At 31.5% G+C, this 15,515-nt stretch overlaps 1 pseudogene; it reads left to right on the top strand.

Moving 5' to 3' along the window:
- Positions 1–2,600: 2,600 nt before the first annotated feature.
- Positions 2,601–13,134, top strand: LOC143220889 (putative Rho GTPase-activating protein CG5521; annotated as a pseudogene).
- Positions 13,135–15,515: the final 2,381 nt, after the last annotated feature.

Genomic DNA, 15,515 nt, shown 5'->3' with positions numbered 1-15,515 from the left:
TGTCGAACTTTGTGGTGGACAAACCATCACGTGGCATCTTCAGCTGGCCACGCGGAAAATCGAGTACTATCCTCAATGAGCTAGCAGCAACCTAAGAATGGACAAAGACGCACGAAGCGAAGAAGACTGTTAGCGGTGTTCATTTCTGGGGAATGAACGGAGACGAAGTACGCGGTGTAAACGAACGCGAGGAAAACGAAGAATAGGGAGCTGAAATGGCGGAAGGGTCGAAGTCGATGCGGTGACACGTGCTTCCTGTTAGAGCTGTGCCAGAGAATTCAGTGGACATGGAAACGTTTATCGTGCCATGGGAAGCAGAAATCGCAGATCCAATGAAGTAGTCAAGCTAATTGGTATATTTATTTTTCGTTCAGGATAGGGAAACAAAGTCCCCGTTGCCGTTCGTTTAAATGATGAATGGGCTAGATGAGGGGAAACGGAAAGAATAAATACATATTGTTAAGGTGACGAGATTAAACTCACAAACACACACACACACACACACATGTGAATGTATAAAATTTAACGCGTATACGTATAAACAGCGAATGGAGTTGGCCAGGGGGGGGGGGGAGGCGGGCGTGAAAGGGATGAAATACATCGATATCCGTTTAGAAGTTATCCCGTAAGCTAAATATTACAAAACACCTGTAAATGTCAAACAATGCCAAGACTGATTAAAAGGGCACGCAATAACTTTGCAGCCAATTATAAAAGCTTCTTCTTCTTGCTGTACACAGTTCGCGTAGATTCTACATTTAGTACGATCGATTCGATTATAAACGAACTAAAATCGTGAAGAATCGAAAGCGTGCGTACAAGTAACTAACCGAACACGACAACGAATCGTTTCCTTCGAATTGTACTTTCAAATTATTCTAGTTCCTTCGACAGTCCAAGAGGAAAGACTGGTCTTGAAACAAACGTATCTTCTAGGATATTTCCGATTTCAACAGGGAAACGATCCGATCTCTCGAGTCGATGATGAAGGACAGAAGTAATAGTTATACGGAATCGAACCGCTCGTGTGTAATTGAATGATTAACGAGGAGTGCCTGAATGAAAGCTGACTGTATGGCTGGAGAAGATGTGAATACCGTGTAGAGATATACTACTTGTAAATATAATTAACATCTGTTGATGTACGAGTTGATTGTCGTTTTATTATTGTATACTAAGAGCTCGCGCCAGCATGCGCACCTGCATAAATCGAACCTGATGAAGAGAAAAAATAAGAAGAGAGAAAACCTTGGAGACGACCTAATCGTAATCGTAATGATTCATCGAATTTTTTCATTTCACTTTCCGCCGCCGCTCATGAAAACGAAAGATATGTCTGCTTCAATGTATTCTTCCCCTGCTCGTTAAATCCCGCAAACGATCAATGCAAACGTGAACGTTCAACAACTGGCCAATCTCAGCGATGCAATTCAAGAAAAACGGCCGGTATTGTCATATCGTAAGGGTGTTGTTTTCCACCATGATAATGCAAAGCCCCACACGTCTTTAATCACTCGCAAAAAATTATGAATGTTTTTTCATTGCGCCCTTTTATTCCGCATGGCTATTTTGGTTATATTAAAATCCGGGAAATTTCTGAAATCGTCGCAACATTTCCTGGGTATTACGAAATAAAGCGTGAAAAATAGGTTTCATTATTTTACCCTTTAGAAAGATCGATTGCCGACTAATTTATCGACAGGGTATCAAGTAGAACGGAGCTCAATTTATTACGCGAGTGGTAATAAAAAATCACAGACCTTGTAAATCTCGGCAATCGATGACGTTCCAATAACAGTTAAAAGCCTCGCAATCCGAACGAAGTCGATTCGCTGCACGGTTAAGCAGATAACGTATTTTGACGCGTAAATGCATCGCACTATGCCGAACAAGGTACATAATTACTATCATACACGAATACACGCATATATGAATCATTTCAATAAAAAAAAAAAATCAAAATCGTAATGAAGCCGCGCTCGAATTCACGTGCTAGTTGCAGAAAATGTCGGGTTACGTGGAATGCTGTTCGTTCAATAAACGAAAGACGCGACGCGAGCGCCCCAAAATCGAATCTCGCAAAGCGTATAGCATATTTAGTAAGAGAGGGGGAACTATAGGCAGAGCGAACCGTACCATTTAGGGATTCTGCTCGTAGTTCTTTCGGAATCCTACCTACCGCAGTTACAGGTCGCGTTACTTGCCCCTCGAACATGGAAAAAGTTTGTTCAGTGATTATGCTTTGTCTACTGCGCAAACTCGACCGGTCGTTTGACTCGGTGGTCGATCTCCCTGGGTCCCAAACCCCCCTCGGCGGTAATGCTCCCCAGTAAACTAACCTGACCGAGAACAGACGTGACGCTATTAAACGAGAAAGAAATACTTATGAAATTTCTTTAGGAGAATATAGATTATTTAATCTCGGTGTTCGCAAATCAATCGATTCCGTTTCAAGGATTGTCTCGCGCGTTTAAGAAATGTGTTTTCGGGGAACCAATGATAGCTCGAAGCGAGATTGCTGGTAATTTTTGGGCTAGTAATGAAGTAGAATTATTATTTTCGTGTTACTCGAGAATGAGGAGTTTGGATGGTGGTTTGGAATGGTTCTTTGTGGAATATCGGAAGGAGAGATGCTGTTTGGGAAAAAGAATAAAAGGTAAAATTGAAGTTTTTTAGTATCGACAGGAGAGTAACGCGCTAAAGAATGATTAACTGTACGTTTGAATGTATAGCAAAGTTTTATATATTCGAAAGACTGTTATAACCTCTATGGAGTGAAGCTTAGCAAAGTTACGAAAAGCCGATTAATTTAGTTGAATAAATTCCTCGATTGCTCCAAAAATTTATCTTTCATTAAAATAACAATGAGAAAACTTGATGTGCGTGATAAATCGTTTAGCAAAAGACAGGAGATGCGTAGTCCATAGCGTTCTACTTCCGGTTAGACGTGGATGAATCCATATCGTTGCACCATCCAGCCCAAATTGCCCTGATCAAGGAGAATTGTTCGGTGAAATGTTGGGTAACTTATCATTTTCGGTTCATCACATTATTCTATCGATTAATTTACGCGTGACACGTCATCTTCGCTGTGTATATCACGTTTTATAATAATTAATACTTCCCTCGTTTAAATATTTTTATTCTATCCGACTGAGCCACTTCACTTGCCAAGTCAATATATTTGTACGTTAGATACATTGGTTTTTTTTAAATTTTATTAAATTAGGTGTATCAATGATGTAATATAGTTTTACTTTTATTTCTGGTCCTCGTTTACTCTTTCAAATGAAGTTACGTAATGAGGACACACGAAATTATTTTTTTTCCATATAAAATATTTGATATCATATTTATGTAAAAATATTTATAACATGATAGTAATTACAATAAGAAAATTATACTTTTCATTAAATAATTTTAGTTACGAATAATTATAAATGTACGTACGTTATCGTACAAGAGTATATTATATACATACTTACGTCAAGATTCGCAACTGGCGTAAAACATTGAAATGTACGGATTTTGCAGTAACAAACCGGTTAATTGTAACGAAATGTAGGAGTAAGCAAGGAAAGAAGATCGATAAAATGAGAAACAACAGGAGGGTGAATAATCACCCGTGGTTACCGTTTATTGGAGAGGGATGTGTTATTTCACTACGAAATTAACTGGCTATACTGTCTAACTTATTATGCGTGAGATAAAATCAAGAGATCGGTGTGTCCAATCGAATAAGTTACGATGTTACCGCGTGTTTATTAGACTGATGAGACTGGGCGGAACGATGCTACTTTACGCAAACCTTGCGATTATAATACTACATTACTTTTAACTGCTTAAGTATTAATTCATTTTCTTCTTTTTATACGTACTTACTACAATCTACATATGTAGATCAAATTAGTATTCTTCGTGATATTTTGGAAGATAAATTCCTTTCGTTTTTCTAACTTTACATTTTTTCCTTGCTATAAACGTTCGAATAAATATATGCAGCTTATAATATGCATATTACGTATTTCCTTTGTTTATATTTATCAGCCTGAGAGTGCGCAGTGCGCGGTCATTCGGTTCGGGTTTTTGGATGCACGATGAACTGACAATAAGGAGGTAACGCGAGAGAGTCAGATGGCCAGATGTACAAGGATTCAGCATCTTCGAGTCCATTCATGGCTCCCGTGGCAAAGCACCTTACTCGAACCGAACAACGTCGAGCTCTTGCACCACAGAAATTCGATACTGCTCGGAACCTCGGACCGCGTGTAATATCTTGCTTATATATATTCAATCTTGTTCCAATTTCCAATTCTATCGATCAGCCAGAATGAACAATGTACCAGATATCGAATAAATTATTAATATTTTCAGTAAAGAAATTCCAGCAATTTGTGTATTTAAATATATACTGATCATGATAATCGATTTAAAACATTAGATTTAGAAGTGAAAGAGTGTATCGTCAGTTTAATTTTCTTCCTATTAGGATATAAATATTAAATGTGGTAATTAAATGAAAGAGTCTTTTATGTATAATATGATTAAATTGATCAAGTGGGAACAAAGATTTGTTTCTAGGTTATAAATGAAAAATTAATATGCATGAACGACACATGATATAGAAGATTTCTTCTATAGTTAATTCATATTAGTGTTATCATGTGATTTTTCGTCGAAAGTTTCCATGTCATTTAATAACTCCTCGTATGACTCTTTTATCGTTTCACAAACTTCTGGACTCCAATTGAGAATTTATATACTAATAATTTTTAACATTAATCAAGTTAGTCGTCTACATAATTGGAGTACTTACATATAATTAGAGTGTTTAGAACAATGTTTGCATTCTTCTGCAGTTGCAAGTGCCACTTTATCTATTCCATGCTTTTGAAAGAGCTTGAACTTATTGTACCATTTTCTCTTACCATTTTAAAGGTTCCTAATCTTCTTTTGTTGCCGCTTCTTTTTCTGTAAATTTTCATTACCTTTCACATTTCTGGCTACAGAAATTAGTTACATATATGTTAAATATCGAACACTGTAATATAACCAGTATTGCTTGAAATATTTAATCTATTATATTTTTAATATCCTTACCATCATTTCTATCTTACAAATTAGTTTACAACATGATGCAAGATGCAACATGATTATACCTGACGTTACAACGTAAGGTTCAAGGGGCTTTGTTTCTTCTACAAATTTCCAAAAATTTTTTACTTTAATTCGTTGACTGTAACTTATACTTTTATTGAATGCCAGTTCTATACAAACTTTATCACTTTGCATTATTCTGTTTAAATATACCGCCAATTTCTTCTACGTACGAAGATGTCACTTGCGATTATAATAAGTTACTAGCTTAAATGCAAACATGTGAATGGGATATCTAGTGACATTTAGTATATCATTTGTAATTAAGTCGATAATGACTTGTGAGTAATTTGAGAGATTTTAAAGATTAAATTTATATTTTATATAATATTACAATAAACATTTTAGTAAAAATCGATTAATATCTTAAAAATAAGGTACTATAGCAGCAATAAATGATATTATCATGATAAAACAGATCAAGAGCGCCAGGTTTAAAAAAAATTTTGTTTCGACATTCTGCAAGTAAACGTGCATCCACAAAAAATTTAATTAGTAAGGGGCTTATTCTATGAAAGAACTATAATAAGTTACTACGAGAAGATATGCTCGGCTGTATGAGTACATCTTTGCGTGGGTAGAAAATTAAGAGAAAAGGAAAAATGATTATGACAGGATATAAGCAGTGCGCTCCGAGAATGTCAAGATGGCTGCCACGTACATTTGATCGGAGGTGTGTGCGGTCGTGAAATTTGACGCCGAACTGTGATAAAAGAGGCTGTCCTTTTCGAGTTATTGACATGGTGACAGTGCGAAGTTAGTCTATATTTCATTCTCTAAAATTTTATACACAATAATAGGAAAATTAAATGTATAATTCTAATATATAAATGAATATTAATTTTTACTATTAATTATGGAAAGATATAAAGGAAATTTATACTTTATTGTGTTTAAAAAAAATATCAATAAATTATTATCATTGAATGTCATTATATGGTCTCTTAAAAAGAGAATAATTAGTTTGTTTGCAATTATAATGGTGTGGTATAGTGTTAAGTAGTAGTATCTAATCACCAAACCATGTGACCACAGTAACCAACCTACAGTGGCCTCCAATTTCAGCTAATGTTACATTATTATTATACATAGATAGTACTATATACTTAAATGTATAATCATCGTCAATCAATGAAAAATCTTGCAGCTTATTTATGAACTAGAATGTTATTGAGGATATATAATTCGTTATTAGAATAATAATTAGGCATCATGTAAAATATTATTTTATTTCTTATAATTTTAAAATTTCTTATGCATAACTTTGTGACTGTATCATGTTAAAAATAAATATTTGTTTCAGTTTAAAGGAACTTTAAAAATCTTTTGTTATGCTTGTACAAATTGTATATAGTATTATTCTTTTTATACAATGAAGTGAATAAAATTATATTTTCTTATTATTTTATAGTTATATACATATGTATAAGAATGACATTTACAGTGGTCATATGAAAATATAGCAGGAAGAAAGTTCTACTATATAAGTACAAGTATACAAGACTAGGGATGATGTAATAGGGACTCTACAGTTCTCCCGATAAACCAAACCTTTGATAAAGGAAATGTAGTTGTAGTTTCTGATAATATAATAAATACTTATTAATTAAAAATTAAAATAATTATCGGTTTGTAATATTAATGTTAATGAAGATAAGTTAAAGAATATTCTTATGAATTTTATAATTAATTTATAGATAGAATATTTATAGAAATAGTATATTCATCTCTTAATTAAGTAATGTTTTTTTTTATTGAATTAAATAGTTATAATATTATTTTATAGAAAATGTGGACATTGATGAAGCCAAGGGGTTTTTTGAAGGCAACTTCAGTCATGTCTGTATTTATTCTGTATAATTGCTTTGTGCCAGCTGAGACAAATCTACGGCAACGAGGTAAAGATATTTAAAGTCATATATGTATATTTCGAATTTTAACAATTATACATTATAACTGCCTTGCATAAAGATATAGATGAGACTGCAATTTTTGTCAATAAAACTACATATACAGTTTTATTTATGGAACTATGACTACATTAAATATATTAACATTATAATTATGTATAATACTTGCAAAATGTTAATATTATCATTGCAGTCTGAGTTCCATTAATCTGATCATTACATCTGATTGTACAAGTATAATATCATTACGATTAGTATGTACTTAAAAGTTCTTAAAACTGATGCTTTTTTCTTTACTTTTTATTCGTTCATAACATATTAAATAAATGTTACATGACTAAAAATTATACATATATATATATGTAATATAATGTAATGTATTCTAAATTGATTATAGATATTTTATTTTGTGCTACCAAGCACTTGGTGAAAATGCTCCTGATCATATCCACCAAATATTTGCAAACTTGATACCAGGATTCCCATCCCAACAACCAACTCCTTATAAGTCGGATCATAAAATAGATGGAAAGGGGGATAAACTTATAAAAGTTATTGGTTGTGATGTTAAAGATAAGAAGGAATTTTATGATACACAATTGTCACAAAATACTTTTCATGACGATGGTTCAAAACAATGTCCTGTCACACCAGTTGACAGTGGACCTATTCTACCTCCACAAAGTGGGGAAAAGCCTCTTGATAATGAAACTGTTCGATTTTTAGAAGCATTACTTGAATTTATGGTTACTCAGGTATATCTACATATTTTGAAACAATATAATTATATAGTATTAAGAAAGCAGTAAACAAATTTTGATTCAATTTATTTACAGGTTGTAAAGATAGAATGAAGAGATAAATCTTCTCGACAGCACAAGACTTTTCAATTTTCATTATAAACCGAATTAAAAAAATTGTCCACGATGCGTAAACCAACGAATCAGAATCAGGATAATTATGTATTATGCAAAGTTGTTTTGATTAAGTAGATTGCTAGTTTTACCCATATTGCTAGAGAAGATGCTCGTGTCACACACCTTTCACATAGGTATTTTAATATTAGTATTTTAATATTATATATCAGTTTCATGTAACTTATGATATAAAATTTTCTGTTTTAGCACAACTCCAAATGAAGAAACTACAGAGTCAGAACTTCGTCGTGTTTCGGTCACTCAAAATGCCGCTGGCTGAATTTTACTATCTCCTGAATCAACTGCGCCTCAGCAAGAGAATCAAAATCAAGAAGACAGTACTGTTTCAGCAGTTACTCTTGTTAGAGAAGTGCTACATGGAAACAGAGATAACGTGAATTTTGTACATGAATTGTATAGACAAACATTTTTGCTAGACTTTAAACATGTTGGTGCAATAAGAAAGGCTATAGCTATTTATAAAGATTGGATTCAGATGAATGTACAATTGTTATTTATAATTTCCTAATGTTACAGTAATATGAAAAAAATGTTCACTTGCTTTTGCATTTTTTGTTAGGAACTACCACCATTTATATTAGAACCATTGGGAAATCACAAGGAAAGAGATTTAGAAGAAAATTTGAAGAAAATCATCAATGATATCGATAAAAATCTTTCTGTAAGCTATTGTCAAACAAAATTAACAGAATGATTCTTACCTGGGTGCTGTACACAGAGAAAATTTATTTATAGGGAGCGGGAACTACAAACGTTCTACAAGTGTTCATCACACAAGCTTCTAATGTCTTTTTCTTAGAAAATTCTGGACTGAATGCGTCGCTGATATTACTTGAAGAACAAACTGATAGTTGTAAAAGAGTTCTAAACGTATATCCATATGTTGCAATGAATTCTCGACTAGAACCAGGAACCTGGGAACAATTACTTAGGTACATATGATTTAGACATCATATTTTTGCAATTAAATTATTTCGTAAATTTATAATAATTTTTTTATTTATTTTCCAGGGTATTACTACAAATAACGTCACTTGTTTTAAACGAAAAATCTTCTCGTTGCAAGATTCAAGAGAGTATTGGTGGTAAACTTGCCTCTGCCATATTTCAAACTTTAATTCTTACATGGATTACAGCCAATTTAAATGTTGTTATTTCTACCCAATTATGGGATCAGTTTCTGGAAGTACTGACATCTTTAACGCAATGGGAAGAATTAATTCGAGAATGGGCAGTAAGTTGAGTTAAAATTCGTGTAAAATAATAAAAGAATTTAATATTAATATTTCTCAATATTTTGGGATTATTTTATAGAAAACATTGGATACCTTAACAAGGGTACTTGCTAGACGCGTATACAACTTGGATTTAAACGATTTACCGTTAGATAGTCTAAGTGAGCAAAAAACTAAAAAATGTCGTGGTGTTGGAAATCGAGCTGCTTCCACCGGAAGTGTTCAACCACCGCGCAAAGGAAATACTGATCAAGATAATAATACTGTATCTAAAGAAAGTGTTTCGGGTAAGCTATATTAAAATGCTTATCTATTTTATACTTTTAATTTATAATTTTTTTTTTTAAATAAAATATTTATTGTAAATTAGATCACCCAGTGCGATACTTAAGAAAGGTACGACCGCTTCTTCGTAGTGCAAGCGATAACGCGATATACAATGGAAAAGCACGTAGGAAACTTCATAGGAACCGTACACATACCGTACACAGTAGTATCCCTGGTAAGTGGCCTATGAAGCATTAAATTCTAAATTTATTTTTTCTTGCATTATATTTTAACAAGCTATGTCATTTAGTAATATTATCTACGTTCTTACTTCTTGCTTTAACGCTAATACCAGTTTAAAAATAACTAATTTGGCATTGACCAAATATTTATCCCTCTTCTTACATCTATCATTAGTCACGTATTATATATCTCATTAGCGCGATCCTTTTCACTCGTGATTTTTCCTAATTTTTGATGATAAAAAACTCTTCAAATAGATCCGATATTTCTCTGAGTGGTTGTGGCTTATTTGTGTATTAAGTAAACAATTTTCTACACACGCAGTACTCCCTCTATCGATAGAACAAGATATTGCACGGCTATTGTGAAATGGTGCTATTTCAACGTCGGCAGCTGGTCGAAAAATGTTACCGAACAGGCGAGCTAAACTTTTGGATAGCATTATTATAGTCGATAGCGAACCACCATCTCCGAGTTGTCCTTCTCGGACATCAAGCAGTGGAGTCGACAGCCCGATACAAATAGAAAATATTGATGGTAGTAGTATCGGTAAGTATATCGTTTACCGCTATTTAACAGCTGCCTCAAAATAAAAGATCATTCTTCATTGCATAACAAAGTGTGAAGATTTTTATAATTTAAAAAAATTTTTAATATTTATTTTTTTATCTCTTGTACAAAAAAATCACAAACATAAAACTAACGGCGGAATACTTTATTACTTTGATAATGATAATAATTCATTGTTCCATTCAATATGCTTTGCTTATCTTTTCACGAATTAACGGAATTATTTATATAACAAATATTTTCTATTTATAGTCCAGAGTTTAATATAGGTATGAACTACATTTTCGTAAATTGCATATTTCAAATATGCATAATACAATGCGTTTGTATTCGATTCTGAATAAATTTTGAGTTCAGTTTAAATTAATGAAGAAATTCCTTAGAAGTACTTTGATTTTATAAATAGCTTTTATTTTTCTTTTATATTAATTTTAGTTATATTTATAATGTATTATTAATTTATAGACATAAACGATGCATTCGAGAGACGATCTGTTATGGCCGGTGGTGGTGTTCGTGGATGGCTACCTGATGTTGCAGTCGTATTATAGCGTCGTATGTTATCAGCATTGGGAGATGTAAATAATATTCAAGATCTTACCCTTCATGGTCAAGTCATGGATTACCTTGTCTAACTTACACACACACTTATAAAAGTATGATGACATATATACTTTTATATTTATAATAATATTATTATCATTTTCATATTATTTAGATTCGTTTGAAGCAAGGTGTATCTGGGGACAATCAAGCAACTCCACCAGCTCCAGAATTTATACCTCCATTGACAGTTATTGCTCCATGGTGTTTCCAGGTTAATATTAATTTATTTTTTGTATTATTTAGTATCATTATTAAAACATTATTAAAATATTTTATAATCGTACTTTTATCATACTTTTAGGCAATACAACTTCCTAGGCAATACGAAGTTGGTAAATTTGCAGCATATCGTTTCATCTGCCTTTTAGCAATTCAACCACAAGACATTAATTTTCCAAAACAGCACTTAATTCTTTTTTGCCGTGTGGTCCACAATAGTATCGTTAGTAATGATAGTAAAGTGTTACATGTATTGGTTAGGTATACTGGTCCTAAGTTGTTCAATGTGACTCTTCCTGGATCTAGATATCGAGGTATTATGAAAATTTTATTCTTTAGAATTATTAATTTTATTCTGTTATTAAATTATAAATTATAATTTCTTGAACAATACTTTGATCGGCACCAAGGACTGAAGCTGTTTCAATAATTGGTTCCTTACTATCATTACCAGCCACGACAGTTAAATTACCTGTATTTCAGCCAAATGCGTCAGATATCGCGACTATGACATGTCCAGATGCAAAGGTATCAAGATACAACAGATAATTGTTATAGTCTATTGTTTATACTTACGGAAGATATCTTGACATAGACTATTTTATTTTAGGAGTATATAATCACAATCCTTTTAAAAAGTTGTAGGCGAGAACCAACCAGTATTGCAAGATGTGTAGCTCTCTCAAGCATTGCTATGCTTGTATACAGAGAGTTATGTTACAAAAATCAGCATCCAAGAATCCCAGAAGCTTTGACTGTTCTTCTTTTAACACTTAAGGACCATTTTTGTGTCAATTTTCTTTGACATGTAAGGTAGTTTGCATGTTATAAAATATACGTAACTATCTTATAATTGTTTAATATTTTTTTAATCTCGGTTACAATGTTTAGTTAAGTAGTGAATATTAAATAATGTATTGTTCATAGTAGTAGATATGTAATAATAGTAGCGAGTAATTCAGTGTTTCTTCCACTGAGTCGCAGAGCTGGTTTCTGTTATCCACTAATGGACCAGATAGTTTTTCTTCCTAACTGACTTACTCATTATGTGTTGCTACAGTATTTACTTGTCAACTGATGTCTACATGTCTGTTTAAGGATGTCATCAACATTACATGGTGTATTGCACGATTGTGCGTGTAAAACGTCCTATGACATCTTAGTGTTTTTTATTTTATCATCTTTTGCATATTATAGGCGTTCATAAATATAGATAATCGAACTTTTTACTTGCATTCTTTCTCAATGTTTCATTCCATTAAAAAACCTAGAATCTTAAAAGTAATTAAGTTTTGTAATGGGTTGAATCAATTTGAGAAAAGTGAATTTCAACATTAGAAAATGAACACCACTTTATTATATATGTTAGTCATTAACTCGTCCTTCCATAATACTAATTGTGATAGAAAAAATTAGAGACAGATATCCATAATGTTTTAATTAACAATTTTCGTTTTTTACTCTATAGGCTAGCCTAGCCATGCTACTGTTGCTCAAGTGACATGTGACTCTCTTCTATTATGTGATAAAGAGCGGACACATTGTTCGAGCTGTAACCAAATGTGCCATGTAAAATAATTGAATTAAGTTTTTACATAAAAGAACTGTCTTGAAATTTAATTGGCAAATATACAATTATTTTATTCACGTATTTTATATTTTGTCTGAAACACTTGGATATATGGGTACTCGAGAAAGATGTGGTCCGTTGACAATATCAATGTTATTTTGTATGGGTGAATGAGCTATGCATCTTGGGCCATCCGTTTTATTAGACTTAATTCAAGGAAAACTTCTCTTAACGACTTTATTTACAGTTAGTAGTATAATAAAAGTACATGTATAAGTTCAAATATATAAATTAGAATTTAAGCAGTTAACATTTAAAATTGTAATTTTTTTTAGAAATTTAAAATATATGATCATATCTTAAAAATATAAAAAATACTACAGGTTTTGGATATCATAGTACAAGATAAAATTGATTAAGATATATTACAAACAAACAAAAGTCACGAAGATGATCTTGATATTTAGCTGACGAAGTTTGTACAAAATCTCCTCGCCGAGGCAATATTCAGTCTGTTCAGTTAGCAGTAAAGATGGTAGGATATTGTTAATATATTTTTCTCATAAACATAATTTCAAATTTAATTTTTTTTTTTTTTTAGGTAATAATGTAAGTGCATAAAGAATGCAGTAAATTCAGATGAGATAACATCTTTAAAAAGAAAAATGAATTCTTAACAGTGGACGTTGAACATCCAATTAGTCTTAGCGTTTTCTGTTTTCCGTCCTTAATAATATTAAAATTGAAAAGACACATAAAAACAAGAAAAGAAAAAAAAAAAAAAAAAAAAAAACGAGAAAAGAAGACGAAATGGAAAAGAATTTTGAAAGTAAACGAAATACTTTAAAGCCGTACCGAATAAGCGTGAATTTATTTGCCTCGGAAAGAATTTATCTTGGATACAGTTATAATAATCAAAGTATCAATACCATTTGTCATTGTCTATATATGAATAAAATTTAGGGAAGAAGTTATATTATATTGTGAGTATTGAATATGGTATTTGTGTTGAGATTGTAATAAATATACATTTCGAGTTTTTTGACCATTTTGGGGATTATTAGAAGAATCATTCGAATGTATAGGTATTTAGTAACGAAGTTGTAGGTAAATAATAATTACCGATACGTAGACCATGGCCAAAGCATTACTTTTTCACTAATTTATAACGAAGTAGCTTGAGAAGAAAAGCCATGTGTATATGTATTGTACATAAATTGTTAATTACATAAATGACGTTGAAGTCATTGAATGAAAATTATTCTCTGCAAAGCATTGTATTGCTATGCTATTGATCGAAGAAGAAAAATAATGGTCTACATATGTGCGTATATACATATATACATATAAGAAAGAGAAAAATGAACTTATTACAGTCTTGTGTAAGAATGCGATTACAAATCGTATCTAAATATTGTACTTAATTAACTATCATTATTATTATTATAACCATTACTCGCTATTATTTATGTTATAAATATACAAATTGCTGTTAACGTTATTATTGCACAGCACTAAACTATTTTTCTTACTGGATAATTACGCTTGTAACATTTTCAGAATTAAATTTAATCATTTAAGAACATGAATTTTGAGAAATTTTCAAGAAAATTATTGAAATATTTCCATATGAATTAACATTATGAAGGCTGTTGTTTTGTTAGTAACATTGAAGCTTGAATTTATATTACTAAAATTATTTGATTCTTTATGATTTGTTTGTCACTTTCATTTTACAAATTGACATGATCAAATCATCTAAATGCATAAAAGCTATTAAAAACACTTAAAAATATTAATTGTTCATGCAAAATAATCTACATTATATAAATTTCATTGTATCTCTTTACTTATATGAGAGTGTCACTTTGTTTTTCAAGAATCTAAAACAGAGAACATGTACAAAAGACGCGAGTTTACGATTCTCCACTTTTATATGGATGTAAAACAAAGTTAATATATATATACACACATGCAATATTTGTTTTATACGATTGAGAGAAATACTGTATGTTATCTATTAATTCAACCTTTTTGCCAAAAATAGAATTGTGTAGACATTTTCTTGTTCATGTGAATTAAGCGGTAAAAGAATTGTAATTATTTTAATTCATTAGTTTGGTGAAAGCATTGTTAAAATTTATGGTAATCAGTACTTTGTAGCGCCATTTATGCCTACTAAAGTAATGAATAGAATTTCTGAAATTTTTAATAAAATTACTGATATACAATCTGTACTACGGAATTCGATTTCTATAAGAATATTTACAGAACTTATAGCTATATAGGACAGATAATAATCAAGCAGAAAAAAATAATATTACATATTTGCATTCATATGAACACGTTAGATAATTTTTTTTTCCAGTAATGATATTCAAGATTGACTTAATACATGATTCTCCTGTATCAGATTTTTGTTACCCAAAAATTTCTCGAACATCGTACTAATTGTACACATTTCTGCGATGCAATGTACATTTTATTGCACAATAAAATTATGACAATCAACTTCAAGGATCTTCAATATAATTCCGCATTAAATGATTCTATAATTTCATTTTTAATTAGCTCAAAGTTGAAATTTCAAAAATTTGACAATTTCGCGCCTTTTGGTTCCTTGTGCTTAACGATAGAGAACAGGTTAGTGGTGAATCATATAGTAAAATGGCTGCCATCAGATGTGGAGTTTATTTGTAAAGATAGAATTTATTAAAAGTATTCATTTTAAAATAACTGAAAGTATTTTACGTTGTGCTATTCAATAATAAAGTCCCATTAATAATTCTCGATGAATAGA

Source organism: Lasioglossum baleicum, unplaced genomic scaffold, assembly GCF_051020765.1.
Source record: "Lasioglossum baleicum unplaced genomic scaffold, iyLasBale1 scaffold1695, whole genome shotgun sequence".
In the NCBI taxonomy this organism is placed as follows: Eukaryota; Metazoa; Arthropoda; class Insecta; order Hymenoptera; family Halictidae; genus Lasioglossum; species Lasioglossum baleicum.
Note: the sequence above shows the minus strand (reverse complement) of the source record. Positions and strands in the feature narration are given on the sequence as shown.